The 17,194-nt window shown below is 39.6% G+C and overlaps 1 protein-coding gene across 4 annotated transcripts in view; it reads left to right on the forward strand.

Moving 5' to 3' along the window:
- The window catches only part of ZEB2 (zinc finger E-box binding homeobox 2), a 129,809-nt gene extending 128,124 nt beyond the window's left edge, over positions 1-1,685 (forward strand). For 2 of the 4 annotated variants that reach the window (XM_047771985.1, XM_047771986.1), the window contains exon 8: positions 1-1,685. This exon is cut by the window's left edge and continues 3,683 nt beyond it. The gene's annotated coding sequence lies outside the window, so the exon portion shown is untranslated. The other 2 variants (XM_047771984.1, XM_047771989.1) reach the window with 1 other exon arrangement.
- Positions 1,686-17,194: the final 15,509 nt, after the last annotated feature.

The raw sequence follows: 17,194 nt of genomic DNA on the forward strand, positions 1-17,194 counted from the left end.
TTATCTTAAGATTCCTTTCCAAGGTCAAAACAAGAAATCCCCCTCCATAATCAAGAGACATGCATTTTAGTAACATCAGATGTATTCTTCTCTTTTCCCTTATCAAATAGTTGCTCTTCCCACACTCTGAGTTTGGAGTCCAACCCTTTTTTCCCCCCTAGAATAGGGGGTAAGGGAAGGTGATGAAATGTTGGAACAATTGAACATCCCTGTCCATTTTCTCCAAAAGCCTTTTGTATTCTAGCAGATCTGTGCAATCTTTTTTTTCACATGACACTGTAGGCCTAGGCCTGAAATAACTGGGGAGATGAGTATCAGAATTTCTCAGCAAGAACTAGACAAAACATATGTCTTCTTTAGTATGAATTGAGCTGGTAATGGAGTGGGAGGGCTTGGAGGAAGGAAAAAGAAGGCACTGTATTTGAATAAATATGAGTAAATTTATTAGAAACTTTCCACAATCAGCTCCAAAAAATTATTTTTTATCTTTCGAAGAATATAAGCCTTAAAACAAATCCTAGTTACAAATTTAAGGAACTTGCCCAATAATAAGTTTACATGAATTTAAACTGAAAAATTGTTAATGCTTTTGCTCCAAGATGTGTGAGGGCCATTCAGGGGCTGTAGGGCCGTGGATAGACACACAAACAAGTGTGTGTATATCTGGAGCCCCACACATTGTAATAAACACAGCTGCATTTATTTGAGTATGTGATCCCATGTACATGAAAAACATTCAAACAAACACACTCAGCAGATTTATTTGATTGTGCAATGGGGCAATTATTCAAATAAACATGCTCGGTGCAATTATTTGAATCTCACATTGCATGTTCATCAGTCACAGCACTAAAAAAAAGGGTGGGGGGGGAAACACCAAAGAATTTACATGGGAAAAAAAATATATGTGAAAACAACCTTATTATAGATTTTATAGGGTTAGCCAAAGTTATGGCTCCCTTCTTAACTGTAATTCCACTATTCCATATTCAACGGCATTTGTTGCTAATGATTAATTGTTTCATTCACTTGGCCATTATATTAGAGTGACCACAACATTCAGATTTATACAATAGCGAACTTTGCAAACCTTAATTGGGTAGAGATATGGAATCTCTACATTTCCAGTGTAGAATAGTTCTTTCCAGACATTTTATGTCAGGGGGACACTGGTCAAATTATTATGGCTTTAAATAGCACTCCCAGAAATTAAAAAAAAAAAAAAACTTTTATACATGCAACCAAACATTCCTACATTTAAAGACATTTAAAAAAAATCACAGGTGACTCATCTGGTCATTTTATATATTGATAAATATTATGACATATATGTGAACACATCAAGAATCATATAGGTGTACCAAGAGGCAATTTCTGCCTCTCTTAAGTATGTACTGACATAACCTAATATACTAAAATGGGAAGGGGCGTTTAGTCACTGAAATATGCATCGTGTAACAAAGATGAAGAAAATACATGGCTTGTGCCCATCATAAAAAAAGATTCAGACTGAAGGCTTAGCTTTGGTTTTTATTCAATTAAATTGTTAAACTGTGCACAGTGATTTTTTTTAGAACTTGAGACATTTGTGATGTTGGCTGTTTAAATCTTTGTTACCTTCGCTGTGAATTGAAATTGTACATATTTAGTAAATCATGCAGACAAAACAAACTTTTTAGACAATATTTTTATTGGAGAGTTTTCTTTTCCTGTATCCATGTTAAGAAAAAAAAAAGACCTCCTTTCCCAAAATAAAAAATGTCAATACTAAATTTAAAGAAGTATAAAGGAATGATTGCTTCCTTTAGAGCTAAATATTTAAATAAACATGGAGATAATTGGCAACATGTTCTTTTGGGCTAATAGGCCGTGTCCAATTTTTTGGGTCTGATGTTTCAGAGGGCCTCTTTTTCAAGGTTGAAGCTGATATATTAATCTCTGAATTAAACAAATGCTATTAAATAACAGAAATCAATCCCTCAGTATTCATTTGTATATAAAATATGGAATTATATAGAAATGATGATATGATGCTGAATAGCCACAAACTAAAAATTTCTCTATTAAACCAGTCACCTACCACCTATAATCTAGTATGACATGTTAAAATGCTCCAAAATATTGCAAATATGAAATGAATAGTACTATTCCCATTTGGCCTTGAGATGAATATGACAAAGATTCTAATAATTTTAGTCAAAGAAAATGATGAGTAAAAAATACATGAAGATTAAAGTGGTGACAAATGATCTTTTAAGTATTCTAATTGGTCTTTCTCATTCATATCTTTGATTCCACAGAAATTGCAAATCCTGATGATCCTGATTTGTAAGTGCACCCAGTCAGCTTTCTCTCTTTCACTCCACAGAATATGTCTGTTAGATTTGGAATGAAGAATAAGCCCCCAAAATGTTAAAAATAGACTACTGCCCTGGCAGGAAATTTAGCATTGGCAAGCACAGTACTCAGAAAGAACTGATCTAACATAAGGAAACATTCAGAGCAAGATTTGTGCATTATGATCCTGTTTTGACCATTTTCAGAGCAAAGGGAAGGAAGACAGAGATTGAGAGAAAGAGAGAGAGTGTGTGTGTGGGGGGGGGGGGGGGGTTGATTGCTAACTTCTTGTGTATGCACTTGAAGAGCCAGTGTTGAAAAAACAACAATACCCAAGAGATGGACGGAATCTGAAGGAGGAGTGCTTTTGAGACATACATTGTTATCGTACCCAAATGCAAAACACTTAAAATGTTGATACTGGAAAAACAAAAGTTTCATCAAAAATTCTACATTACTTATAAAATATGCCAACAATAAAACAGAGAAAATACTCATTTATCTTTACTCTTTTTATAGGAAACTTAGATTTTAGTTTGTGACCTTTCCTTAAGGGAGAATCACTTTTATCCATTCCTAAAACAGTTTTAAGACAGGATAAAGAATTACAGTTATCCTTTATTCTAGTTTTGTTAGGGAAGAGAAGAATACAGTCTTCAAATTACTTGGAAAACAATATAGATGAACAGAGGAATATAAATTTAGAAAGGAAATTCAAGAACATCCCTACACTCACAGAAAACATTATGGTGTAGTTAGCAACCACAAGCAACCTAGACCTTGGTTTTTATGCCTCTTGTCAAAGATACCACTTCCAACACAAATGATATTTCCCAACCCTGTAGTGCAGCTCGGGATTGGTGCACACAAAAAGGGAGAACACCAGCTATTGAATAACCCTTAACCACTTCCTGCAGTCCTGAAGCATTCCGTAGAGGTCTACCACTTCATTACTGAACATGCTTAGAAAGTGTGAGCTCATGGGTTTCCGGTTGCAGGTACATCGAAGCAAGAGGAGAAAAAGAGAAGTACAAACCGCCCTGCCCAATTTGCTTTAACACTTAAAATGCCATTGTTCAGAGAGTGGACTTGAGAATAATCAGCCTAACATCTAAGCAGACATTCTTTCTTTTCTGCATTAGAAAGTGTTTTCATATTAGCAAAGACAATTCCATGAAAAGGAACATTTCACTCACCTTAATGGTGAGGGGACATTAGAAAAATCTTATCAGAACACAAAGTGTTCTAACCACAAGAGCTGCTTTATATGTACTACTGTAATTTTCAAAATGAAAATTGGAATAGTGATTTGTGCAAATGCTTTTTAAGGAATTGTCATGATCCCTTGAGTCAGAAGCCTTCACCTACCAATCAGCCTGTAACTATGTTATAAACTCCTTCATGACCTGGTATCTACACTAAAATAGTCAAAAATCTTGTTCTATTCTTCAGTAAAACCCTCCTGTGAATTGGGCTGGAGGCATATCCTGAAGATTGTAGCACTTAGAAAAATAAAAGCACTTAATTCATCTACCATTCACATGTTATAGATGAGGAAACTGAAGTCTATATAGACATGAGACCACACTGGTTGTTTATTTTTACCCCACAAGGATCTTGAAAGTAGTTAAGCATGGACTGTCAGAACCCCAGGCTGCTGACAGTGTTCTCTACAACATGTCACAGTAAAACATTCCTTCATGTTTTACTGTGGCTTAGTGGAGACAAATCTGACTAGCATCCTTGAGGATGCAGGTTTGAGCCCTGGCCTTGCTCATTGGGTTAAGGATCTGGTGTTGGCATTGGCATTGCTGTGAGCTGTGGTATAGGTTGCAGACATGCCTCAGATCTGACGTTGCTGTGGCTGTGGCATAGGCTGTGGCTCCAATTCGACCCCTAGCCTGGGAATCTCCATTTTAGGGTTTGGCCCCAAAAAGACACCCCTCCCACCCCTCGCAAAAATACTTCTTCAGATGGATAGGGAAACATCATGAGGAATTAGTTTCCCTACTTCCTGCAAGAAGTTCGTTCTTATCTATAAGAACTCTTCCATGAAAGAGTGAAATGAAAATAAGCTGCTTTGGAACCCCTATACTACTCTAAGATGTCACAACATCATCTGAGAGCTGTTAACCAAGTCTGGACTAGAGTCTCCTTCCACTGAGCGACAGAGACATTCTCAATTTTGAGAAATGCTCATTGAAAATTACTAACTGCCAGAGTTCTCATGTGGAACAGTGGGTTAAGGATCTGGCCTTGTCATTGCAACTGCTGTGACCCAAGTTCGATCCCTGGCCCAGTCATGACCAAAAAAAAAAAAAAATTACTGCTGTTCATACTTTTTACCCACTAGTTTGCCCAAGATTTTTTTACTGTGCTTATGTTCATTGAGGAGTTATGGCACCATTAACCTCTCCGCCCACAGTTTTCAGCCTGAACCCACTGTGTGAGTCCCTAGTGCCATTCTTTCTCTAGTCATGGCTTTTCTGAACCCCATGTGTACTAAGTGACCCAGAGGGTGTCAAAAGAAGAAATAGGGTATAATAGGAGCAATTGGAGATTCATAAATCCACAAGAGGGGAATTGGAATAGACTAAAATGGATTTAAGAGTAAGAAAATTAGAGTATGGCAGAATCTAGATACTCTCTAATGGGACTCAGAGAGCATAAAAGCCCATATCATCTTGTAGGGATTGGAAGAGATGAGAGCAGAAGCTAACTTTCCAGTTATGCCATACCTGATTTTATGACTTCTCATGACGCTTCTACCACCTCAATGATGCTTCTATTCTATTCTCTTTAGTGGCCCTAAAAATGATAGTAATAAAAAACAATTACAACACTGATAGTTATTCAGTTTACTGAGTGCTTGCCCTGTGTAAGGGCATAATACTGGGTACTATAGAATATACAAAAATGAACAAAATTGCTGGCCTTAAGTTTCTTATACTCTGTCAGAGTTAGACTTACACTAAGAAGTAGAATGCCGAGTTCCAGGTTCGGTAGGGTACTTGCCAGTTCAAAAGTCCTACAGTCTCCCTTTTACACCATAGTGTTTCCCTTCTTTAAACACAAAACTACATCATTCCCTCAATAATGTGCATTCTGTTTAGGGATGCTATTTAAGACACTCTTCTACTTCTTAGGGATTTAGTGGCCATCAGACAACATCCCCACCATAAGGAACCAACATTCTAGTGGAAAAGGTAGAATAGAAAACAAAACAAGGAGTTCTCTTGTGGCACAGGAGGTTAAGGATCCAGCATTGTCACTGCAGTGGCTCGGGTCACTGCTATTGTATGGGTTTGATCCCTGGCCCAGGAACTTCCATATGCTACAAATGCAGCCAAAAGAAAAAAAAAAGAAGAAGAAGAAAAAAAACAATTACATAAGATCAGTACACGTAATGCTAAGGGTTTTGTTGAAAATGAAAGAAGATGATGTCATAGTGAAGGAGATGGAATTGGAGGACAGGCAGCCTCAGCTGGGGCACAGGGAGGAGAGCATCAGGGAAAATCTCTGTAAGGGCATGGCATCTGAGTCGAGCCTGAAGGGTGAGAAGATGGGAGCTGAGGGAAGATATGGAGCGAGAGTGTTCCAGGAAGAGGGACGAGCAGGTGCAAGGACCTGAGGCAGGAATGAGTTTGGTTTTTTGAGCATAAAAACATCAGTCTAACCAATTGCATAGAAAAGGGAGAAGGATAGAAGCCAAAGTCAGATGAATAAGAGAATATGTCTTAGCCCTATGAGGGACTCCCTCTGTGAATGTCCAGAAGGAAGCACTCAGGAATTTGAAAGGAGTTCCCCTTGTGGCTCAGTAGGTTAAGAACCTGACTAGTATCCATGGGGATGCAGATTCGATCCCTGGCCTCGCTCAGTAGGTTAAGATGTTTCTGTGGCTGTGGTATAGGCCGGCAGCTGCAGCTCCGATTGGACACCTAGTTTGAGAACTTCCATATGCCACAGGTGTGGACCTAAAAACGCAAAAAAAAAAAAAGTTACAACTTGACAGATAAAATTCAGAGAATTATAAGGAATTAGACTTCTTAAGTCCTTGTGTCCAACGTCATGTTTCCATAGGTGAAAAAATTGAATATATACATCTGTGAGATTTCCCCTGTGGGAGTCAGGAGACATGGGTTATTGTTCCCAGTGAATAGCCCAGAGATGAACTTAGTGACCAGTTTGTGGTCCAAACTAATGCCCTCCCCTGTAAAGTGGGCAGCAGACTTCTGTGCCCCTTCTGAGTTTAGATAAGAGAAATCTCACTTCTCAGACTCTCACCAGACCACCTGCCTCGTGTCTGGTCACAGGCAGATCTGTCAGTCTAGAAAACAGAAAGGATTTGGGCAAAAGGAAATCTGTATTTTGGAAACTAAAGCACTGGGTACTGCAAAAAGGCCGCCACAGTGGATTGCTCTCCTGAAAGCACCTGCCTCGATCAACACGGCCCACTTCGGTCCCCACCATTGCCTGTTTGCTCAGAACAGCTGTGCTAGAATCAGGCATGAGCAAGGGCCCCAGCCATCTCCCCTTTCCCTGAACTTCTGAAAAATACAAAAACTCCCCAAGCTGAGAGAGGAGCCAATAAGAAGTAAGGAACATGCAGCAGGTGGTACCATCTGTGCCCGGCTAATTCCAGCCAAAACAATCTGCTCCCTAGAGTTCCCAGTTGTGGAGAAGGAAAAAGAATCTGACAGTGGCAGAGCCAGGGAGGGGGTGCAGCAGGGCAAGTGCTGAGGCTATTATTCAGATGTACTGCTGGTGGGAGAAGTAGATTATTGATGCCAGTGAACTATTATCTCTCCCCTTTTCTCTTTACAACCACTGTTGGAAATTCTTCCAAAGTCTCACTAAGCTGGCAAGTATCAGATGCCACACCTGTGAGACAGACATGCAGGCATCCCTGTGAGTCTGTCACCACTGTGATGGGAGGGACAAACATTCCACAGCAAGACTGGGAAGCACAGCCCACCCCAAGATAGGAAAATGGGGAAGGGGGAGGGAGCTTATGTTTATTTTATTCTATTTTCCTAGCAACCAAATTCTCTTCCTCTTGCCTATTCCTTCTTTGAAAATTATCCACGGTTTAGAGCAGGCTTATAGTCCTCATTTTTGATCCTGGGTTGGCATTTTCTAAGATAAAATTCTTTCACTTGGTGGACTTCCTGGTGAGGAGCAAATCTCCTCCCCTGGCACACTTACAATCATGGGGGAATAAATGCAAGCAATGCAAAGATGGATCAAATTGTCTGTGGTAAGAACTTTTCTTTAAGAAAGTAACAGATAGACAAGAACCATCCTTTTCACAGCATGGAGGAGACAGTGATGTTTTGAGGGTCATGGAAAGACCTGTCCTCCTAAAAGGAAATGTTACCCACTGCAAAATTTCCACCAGCAACTTTAGGTTAAGACACTGTCTCCAGGAAGTCATCTGTTCAATGCAAATACCTGGGAGGGTTAATATTTGCCTATTGTCATCCTCCCTTAGATTAACTGATGAATTTAATGTGAGTTGAGCTCTGAGGGGGTGGGGTACAGGCAAGTCCCCTTTTATTGGGAGAAGAGAAGGTCTGGATTTCAGGTGCTGACCCAGAAAGCTGGGAGCTCATGGGCAGGTCCTAAAGGAAGGGCAGAGGGTGACTGATATTAATCCCCTGCCTAGGCTGAATTGTGTCCCTTGCAAAAGGCATGCTGAAGTCCTAACCCCTGATTCTTGTGAATGTGACCTTATTTGGAAATAGGGTATTTGCAGATAAAACCAAGTTCAGAGGTTGTCAGTGGGGTGGGCCCTAATCTAACATGGGAAGTGTCCTTATAAGAATAGAGAAATTTGGACATAGACACATGCAAGGAGAATGCCACGTGAAATCAACAAGATTGGAGTGAGGCAGCCACAAGTCAAAGAAAGACAAGGATGCTGGTCAAAGAAGGACAAGGCTTCTGGCCATCACCAAAAGCTAGGACAGAGAAATAGGACAGAAACCTCAGAAGAAAGCAGCCATGCTCACTCTAGCCTCCAGAACCTTTGGACTTCTAGCCTCCAGAACTGTGAGAATACATTTCTGTTGTTTTATGACGCCTAATTTGTGGTACTTACAGTGGCCCTGGTAAACAAATATATGCCCCAAACAAACCACAGTCAGGCTTTCAGTTTTCAGTCCCTGGGTTGGTCTTAAAATCAAGATCAATTTTGGATCGAACCATCCTCTTGGTGCCTGGGCTTTAACAGATAAATATCAGCAGAAATATCCCTTTTGGTTTTGAGATGCTTGTCATCAGAAAAAAAGACAAACTGCCTGCTCTTTTCACCAAATGTCTTCTATAAGGTAATCTTTTTAATTAGGATAATTAAATTTTTGTTTTGAAGGGCACCAAAGTGCAAGCATTATCGTCTGATTTCCTGTAAGGAGTCTTTTTCCTGCCTCCTGTTCCACATGGAGTCCATTAGCAAGAGAAGCACCAAGTGAGTCAGACATTATGGTTATAGGTTTGTGGCTCATGTCAGTGCTAAGAAGAGGGAAATGAGAAAGAAAAACATAAATTGGGAAATAAGTGTTAGAGGGCAGACTAAGATAATGGAAGGAGCAGAGAACAGAGGAAGAGGGTGTTGTGTGGGAACCAAAACCTTGCTTCAGGTAGGAAATTTCAGAGAGAAGTACAGTAACATTGCTAAATTCAGGGAAAGGGGTGGAATCCAAGCAGCTCTTTCTGGAGTGTGACTTCAGTAAGAGAAATCAGGGAAATGTGCCCTCTCCCTTGATTAGTCTGATCTTAATCTTTTTCAGCCCCAAGTCTCCTGGGAAATCAGCTAGTAACTCCTGCAATATACTCATATCCTTGAGTTTTGGGGAGGATGTTGGGAGTTCTGGGGGTAAGTTAACATGAAAGCCCAAGACAGGAGGGAGTCAGCTGAAGTGTGTTCTGATATATTGATAAACTGCTCTGGTCCTCAATGGCCTAAAGCTGGGGATCAGTGAGACTGGGTTCTGGGTCAAGTTCTCAGATGTACCCGTGAGCTTTGTTCTGCCCTGTTACTCCTAGCATACTGCTGCCCACCCACCCATGAAGGGGTCATGGAAGGTACAGGTATGAAGGTCAGGGAGTAGTTCACTGAAAAACTCTCACCTCTTTCTGAAGAGATGCAAACCCAACTCCACATCTTCTTCACAGAGGCCAGCATGCTGTCCTTTGCACTTTATTTCTAGAAGATGGTATATCATCTTAAAAGCCTGGTTTAATTTGCTTTTCTCCAAGCTTTGTGGTATTTTTTATATGCCATTAGTCAGTTATTGCATGTAACTAGCAATAACAGTCCCACCTAATGTATTTAATTTGTTTTGAAAATCATAGCACATCTTTACACACAGAAGAGGCAGCTTTTAACTCCATTGATGACTTCCTCTTTAAAAATCCTCCTTTAAGTCCCTAACCACAGTCTTGGTTTTCTTCCTACCCACTGACCAAGCTCTGCCTCCTTCACTCAATCTTTAAATGGTGGCATTTCCAGGGTCCCTCTGGGGCTCTCTGCTCTCCTCATTCTGATCACTCTGCTTCAGTGACTCAACAAAGTCTCAAAAATGCATCTCCACAGTAAGACTTGCCTCCTGTGCACTAGACGAGTGCATGCAAATGAGTACTGGGCATCACCACCTGATGGTCTCAAAAGCACTTGGAATTTAGCATGTCCAAAATGGACATGGGCACATCTCCTTCCTGCCTTCCCACCCACCCAACCCCACCAAAGCCTGATGAATGTCACTTCCTGGGTCACTTAGGTGGAAATCTTGAGAGTCATCCTGCTCTATCTCTAAATGGGTTATCAGGTCTTATGAGTCATACTCCCCATTATCTCTCCTACTTGTTCCTCTTCCTCCATCACTGTTATCACACCCCTTCTTTCAGGCTACATCAGCTCTTAAGAATCATCCTCACAGCCTTTTCACTGGGCACCTGACCCCCGTCCCATGCAAGGTGCTGCCTCATCCTAACACAGCAGAGAATAGAGCAGTCACTTGAGGGTGGATGAGGAGCTAGCAGAAGAATGCCCCTTTTAAGTTCTTTAAAGCTATTTCTTAATATTCTTCACATATGTCTTTTTTGGACATTGTTTCATCACAGTCTTAACAACTGTTATGTTGACATAGCTCCTTAAATACTGTTGAAAAGAATGTGCTCAAGAGAAACAACTAGGCCCACCCATAACTATGCTTGTGGTCTTATCATCTTCTAATTCATCCCACATTTCTACATTGACCAAAAGTGCTCTTTTGGTACTTTTATGCTTTCATGTTTATCTTCTCCTCACTAACCATGTAAGCTTTTGAAGAGTATGGACAACATTATCCATAGTCCCACCTCTCCATGAGTTACTGACACCAGGTAGACATTCAATAAATATTCGCTGAGTCAATTAACTACTGCAAATTTGATTATGCTAAAACCTTTCTCTTAAATCCTTCAGTAGTTCCCCAAAGCACCCAAAATACAATTCATATTCCTTAGCTTGGTCCACAAAGCTTTCATCAGCTGACTGCTCCTTGCCTCCCTTTAAATCAGCTTTCTGCCTGAACATATCTCTATTTTTTTTTTTTTGTCCTTCAGAGCATAGCTCAAGAGTCACTGCCTTAAGACGATCTTCCACAAAACCTTAGTCTTAGATGTGCCCTCCTCTGGACTTCTGCACATGCTTCACTAATGCACTATCCAAGGGTTGGTTTCGCAAAGGTGATGTCTTTTTGGAAGATCATGACGGTGAACATTCTGACTCCAGCACCCAGCAGAAAGCTGGAGACCCAGGACGAACCCAGAAAATGTGTGAGTCCTGTGGGAAAACCTCTTCCTACCAACCCCGATCATTAGCCAAATAGAGGAACAATTCAGTGACAAGAAAATAACATAGAAAGTGAGTGATCTAAAAACAAGGAACTGTGAAAAGACCCCAATGCAAACCAGAAATTTGTAATCCAATACCCTTGAAGATCTTTGAAAACCATTTATGAGATTATATTGGGGCACAAATTTTACCCACCTGGATTAACAACTTCGTTTCTCAAATAACCACTAATTATATATAGCAGCATCAACCTCCACGACCGACATCTAGATATTGATTGAATTGTAAAATTGGTGAGGCAAAACTCACTACAATCCAAGTGAGGTGGGTTAAAGGAAACACGAATAAATTAGCTTTCTACCTAGTACTGAATGTGAACGTAGCCTTTAAACTATTTTAGCAATGACTCAGATGGGGAACATGAACTAAGTAAAAAGAGGAAGGAGCCCAAAGTAATCTGGGATGCATTTTCTTCAACTTCTCTGGAATTGTCAATTACCTCAGTTTCCTGACAAAACTTTGCTGATGTCAGTAATTTACAGTAACAATCAGCAAGATAACAGCTGATTGTGTAGGCCAGAGGTAAATCTGGGTCTGACATTAGCAATATATCCTGCAGTGAAGGACAGTAGGAGGCATGAGAAAAGGTACAATTTCTATCAGAGATTTTTAAGTAAAATGAAATCCATATGCTTATATCACAGAGCAAGTGAGTCCCCGGTCCTCACTATTCTTTGCCAGGCAATAGAACTACTTCCTTCTTTTATAAGGACTGCACCATAGATGCTACTAGAAGATGCTCTGCATTTGTGTCTTAAAATTGCATATGCCAGAACCCACTGTGAGTACCCTCTGCATTTAGGGAACTGTGAGTAATTGCAAAAGAGGTAGCAGGTCCCATGGTTGCTTTGGATGGTGCACAATTATTTAAATGAAGTTAAGACAAACAAGTGGAAGAGAGACAAAATAACCTTTTGCTGACAGGAATCTTCTGCAAACCAATATATATGACTAAACTGAATTTCTGAAGTCCCAGAGACAATTACAAAACTTTTTTTCTCCAGCCATTGTGACAACACGCCTGACAAATTCCATCAGCCTGCTTTGTCCCAGTGTGTGAAGCCCACAGATCACGAAGGCAGCTAGCTGGAACTTTAGTTCCTTGGGGTCAACATCGAAAGCTTCATTTATCAGTTTGTGGTACTGAGTGTGCCCTGACCACAGGCTTTCCCTGAAAGTTGCTTTTCTTGGTGTTCTCACAAAGTTGCTGATGTGAAATGGTTCTCTCATGATTTTGCTTTTTTCTCCTAAAGCTAAGTACAGCAAAACCAGAACATTTAAACCGAGGGTTCCGATGGTATTTCCTGGTCAATACAGGAAAGGTTGTAAAGGATTCTTAGATTCCTTCCTATAAAGTTTACAATGTGTGAGAGTAGTTCTGGTTAAGGGAGTTTTCCCTGCATGATCAAGAAGCTCTGTGGTAGAGGGGTGAGAGGTGTGCTTTCTCATGCAAAGACCTGGATTTGAGTCTCGGCTCTGTCCTTACTAACTGTTTGAGTTTGGCCAAGTTACCTCACTAAGCCTCAATTTACTTACCTTTAAAATGGGGATAATACAGATAACTGTCTCACAGATGGTCATAGGACTCAGACACGACAAGAGATGTGCCAGCAGCTTGCAAACAGTCACTGTGGCAGGCCCTGATAGAGGGGCAGAAGCTTGCCATGTATTTATTTCATCCACTGTCCTTTTGACCCTCTTCCACAGTGTCCTTTCTTCCCTCCTGGGTTTTGAGGAAAGTCTCCCTTTGATAACCTATTCCTAGAGTTAAGTCCACAGAGAGTTCTTGAAAAAGAACACAATCATTTCAGTACTTAGATATTTCCCAGCATGTAATTTTTAGGGGGCTGGGATTGTCTCAAGATTCATCCTCAAAGGGACCCTTTGTTTCCTGGTGGGCGTGATCCTAGGGTTACTGAAAGAGGAAGGAATGCTTGACAATTATCAGTCCAATGAGAGGCCTCAGAGCATGAGAACTGAGGAGGCTGTTCTGTGTGATTCTAGATAGGCAGTGTCTCCGCTGCTCTGAGCAGATAATCCAGGGTGATAATGAAGTAGTCACAAGGGTAAACCTTTGTAACAAGGCTCTGCTCACAATTCGAACCTTCTCGTTAGCCCTTTTGCATATTATACACAGAGACTTTTAAATCAAGAGATAGCCTTGTCTATTAGATGAATCGGCCCATACGGGGAACTTCTTTCGTAACTTGACAGAGACTCAGGAGGGGAAGCTGCTGGAGATGAAAACTGATGATCCACATAGCAGGAAAAGGTTTATAGCTTATGATTATTGTTTTCCTTTGGCTAATTTTAATTCTGATGAATACTAAGTTTTCTTTGGTACTTTTTGTTCCTTAAGTCTTCTTCTTTTTTTTCTGTTACATTGTTCAGCCAAGTATTTCTTAAGTCTCTGTGAAAACAACACTACGTATTTCTTAAACCCATGTAAACAAACATTTCCATGAAGACTGGCTTGAAAAATATATGTAGATGGCAACCTGAAGGCCATTCCTATTGTAAACATGAAAAGACTTGACAGATTGATAGGTAAATAGATAGGTAGCATGCTAAAATGATGTTAATTAAAATGAATTAGAATGATGTTAACTCTTGCCATCCTGTTTAGTTACTTTCTGCTCCTCTAAATAGTCTAAATAGGTGGAATGCCTTGATATATTCTCTCTTTTTTGGCTTATTAAGATCAGGGTTTTTTAAAGTATTTTTTAAAATTTTATTTTATTGAAGTATACTTGGTTTTTACAATGTTCTTGGATGGAAGGACGCATGTCCAAATTCTTTTCAAACAGGTCATTTGTAAGTGTTTACTGATTGCCAGCCAAGACCAGTCATTGGGTTAGACAGCAGGAATAGATGTGAAATAATAAATGGAAGCTCATGTGCAAACAGATTGTTACATGGGCAACAGAGAGGCAGGTGTTCTGATCCTTCTGTGAGACCTCTGCCCAGGGGAGCTAGGAAAGGCTTCAGAGAAAAGAGGCTGTTTGAATTTGGCATTGAAGAGCCTATAGGAGTTTAACAAGTTGAGAAGAGAAGATAATGCTGGAAGGCACAGGAGTGTGAAGAGCTGCTATAGGAAAGAATGATGAGCTCACCATTTTCCTCAAGTGTTCAGCTATAATAAACTCCTTCTATGGGACCAAGTTGGACTTCATATTTGAACCAGAAAACAAGAAATCCACACTGTAATAGATTAAATTATATCTACTCTCCTCAGTACTAATTACCTATTTTTCACAGTTGCTAATGAAGAACTCCACAAGGTAGCAACATTTGGGCATGAGCTTTGTTGCTGGTGAACAACCTCCTTGCCTTATCGGGGGAAGGGGAGAGAAAGTCACTTCAAATTGCTTTCTGCCCACTATAGATAAATATGGCTGGAACGTAACCGGGAAAGTGATGCAAGCACCTGATTGATGGGTCATCTCCCACTTAGATTCTGACCTTTCACCTAAAACAACACCATCTAGTGACTTCCAGATGTGGATGCTTGACCATTAGTAAGCAGTCAAGACCGAAACCTATTTCCTCTAAGTTATGAATAAATCGGTGACTTATAAGTATATCATCTCAGTATGACAAACACTGAGAGAAATTTGAGGAAATAAGCATTTTAATGAAGCTCTTTTTCTATTCCTCCTTCCTGAAAACCATATTTTAGAGTTAGCCTTCCTAACAGGAAATACAATAGCTTGACAAAAGGAACCACACTTTATATCTAAACTGGCAGCATATTTGTATGGTGTGGTGTGATACATATGTTCGCTGCCCTTTACTGGTTAAACTGTATTTCATTATCATCTCCTTATTTTCCACTTCTAATTCTAGCAGACCCATTTCCTATAAACAGGTCAGCTCTCTAACAGTTTTGAGCCTAAAAATTCTTTTTAACTGCTTAATCCCAACTTCATTAACCAGTGTTTCCCCTCATTCTTAATTGTAGCTCCTCGGGCACACACATAACAGGTCTATTGCCATAAATGGGGGAAAAATTAATTTATCACCAATTCCAACTGCATTGTGCATATGGATATTTATGCCATCTGTGGTTTTAAAAACTGCTAGGATTAGGACTATTTGATATTATTGTAATGAATCCGTGGATTTGATCATTATAGTAGTACAACATAATGATACTACACAATGCAAGAATCCTTGCAAATCATCAAGTTAATGCTTTAAATTCATTTTTTTAAAAATTGTTATACTTTGTTTAATTTAAAGAGTAGATGTTTTCTTATTTTAGATTTGGGATATTATTTTTGTTTCTTGTGTTATTTTGTCATTTTGGCTTAACCTTTGTAAAGTTTAACATTCTCTATTATTGGTTCAAACCCCCTGAGTCTCTGTAGGTGTGGTAATGTTCCAGAATGCTGAATCATAGGATGTGGATACTGAATAATTTTAAATAATGGATATCAGTGAAAATGACATTAATCAGGAAACCATATCCAGATGTCTCCCACAATGTCCAAAGTCCAAGATAAAGCATCACATTGTCATTGACTTCTCTTTCCTTCTCTTCTCCTCCCCACTCAACCCTTTCCCTTACCCTCTCCTTTCTCCCCTCCCCCCTTTATTCCTCCTTTTTTCTCTCTCTCCCTCCTCCTCTACCTCCACCTTCTCCCCCTCCTTCTCCTCCTTCTCTATTTCTTCCTCTTCTCATTCTTCAGTATGGACTAAAATTGAACCAACTACCTTATTTTGTCAGGGCGTTATTATTCTTTTGTATCTGAAAACTTCAACTAGAAAAAGGTATGATTGGATTTCCTTTACATGGTATGGAAAACCCTAGGAAATAAGCTTTTGAGAAAACCAGGCTTCATATGCGTCATGCTTAATAAACCAACAGCATCACAGGACCTTGAAAGACTACCATTAAACTAAAAGTTCTGTGTTCTCAAATTGAAAAATGAATCTGACAGGAAATATTCTGGGGATTTAGGAATCCATACCCTAAAGAATTCTCTTACATTGAAAGAATAAAAGCAATACCTATGGTTGAAACAAATATTTGAGTAGTAAGAGCACTCAAGACCTGAAACTTATTAAATAAAAAACATTAATTTTGTAATCATGATGCTTCCTTATATAGTCAATGATATATCTTCAGAGATAATTCAACTATAGAAATTCCAGAGGAAACTCAAGATCTATATCTGACCTTTATCTAAATATAGCTGTTATTTACTTGCTGTCCAATCATCCACAGCTACTCTTTCATTGCTGTTTTAATGAATGTATGGAATCAAATAGTACAGTGCTTAATTTCTGGCAGAGGCAGCTTCCCTAGCAAATCTCTTCCCATTTTTTGCTGAATTGAGGGCAATTTGCTGATTTTACACTCTTTTTTCCACCCTGTGTATTTACATTTATTAGGAAAAAAACAACCTGATGTCATGCTATAATGTTTTCTCACAATAAAGAAGAATTTTTCAGTTACTACCAAAAAAATTCGCTTACATTCTGAGTGGATTAATAAGTAATACTCAGCTTAACCAATTTTATTGCATAAAATGTTGATATCTTTCTTTTAGAACTAATTATCTTCTCTAGTCTCCTTCCAAACAAAGTTTTAAACATATTAGATTTTCTTTTCTATAGAATTTGGTGGCAGTAAAATAGACTCATGTTATTATAGGTGTTAGAAAATATTTTCAGGAAAGAGTGACTTTAGGTTCAAGGGCAGAGCCATTTCCCAGGTTAACTCATTCCAAGAAAAAAAAAAAGTATGAAAAGGTATAATAGCCCAGCCTCCAGAAACAGCAGCTACAGCCTGAGAAGGGGTTCTTCACAAAAGTGTGATGCCATGAATACCTCTAGGGAAAGTAATGGTTCTCACTACCTTCCAATCAGGGTACCCAGGTTGCATAGAGCTCCTCTGTGGAGGCACGGCCAGACTCTGATAGGCTCCCTGGCTCTCCACTCCTTCCTCTCTCACCA

The sequence above is a fragment of the Phacochoerus africanus genome, chromosome 3 (assembly GCF_016906955.1).
Source record: "Phacochoerus africanus isolate WHEZ1 chromosome 3, ROS_Pafr_v1, whole genome shotgun sequence".
In the NCBI taxonomy this organism is placed as follows: domain Eukaryota; kingdom Metazoa; phylum Chordata; class Mammalia; order Artiodactyla; family Suidae; genus Phacochoerus; species Phacochoerus africanus.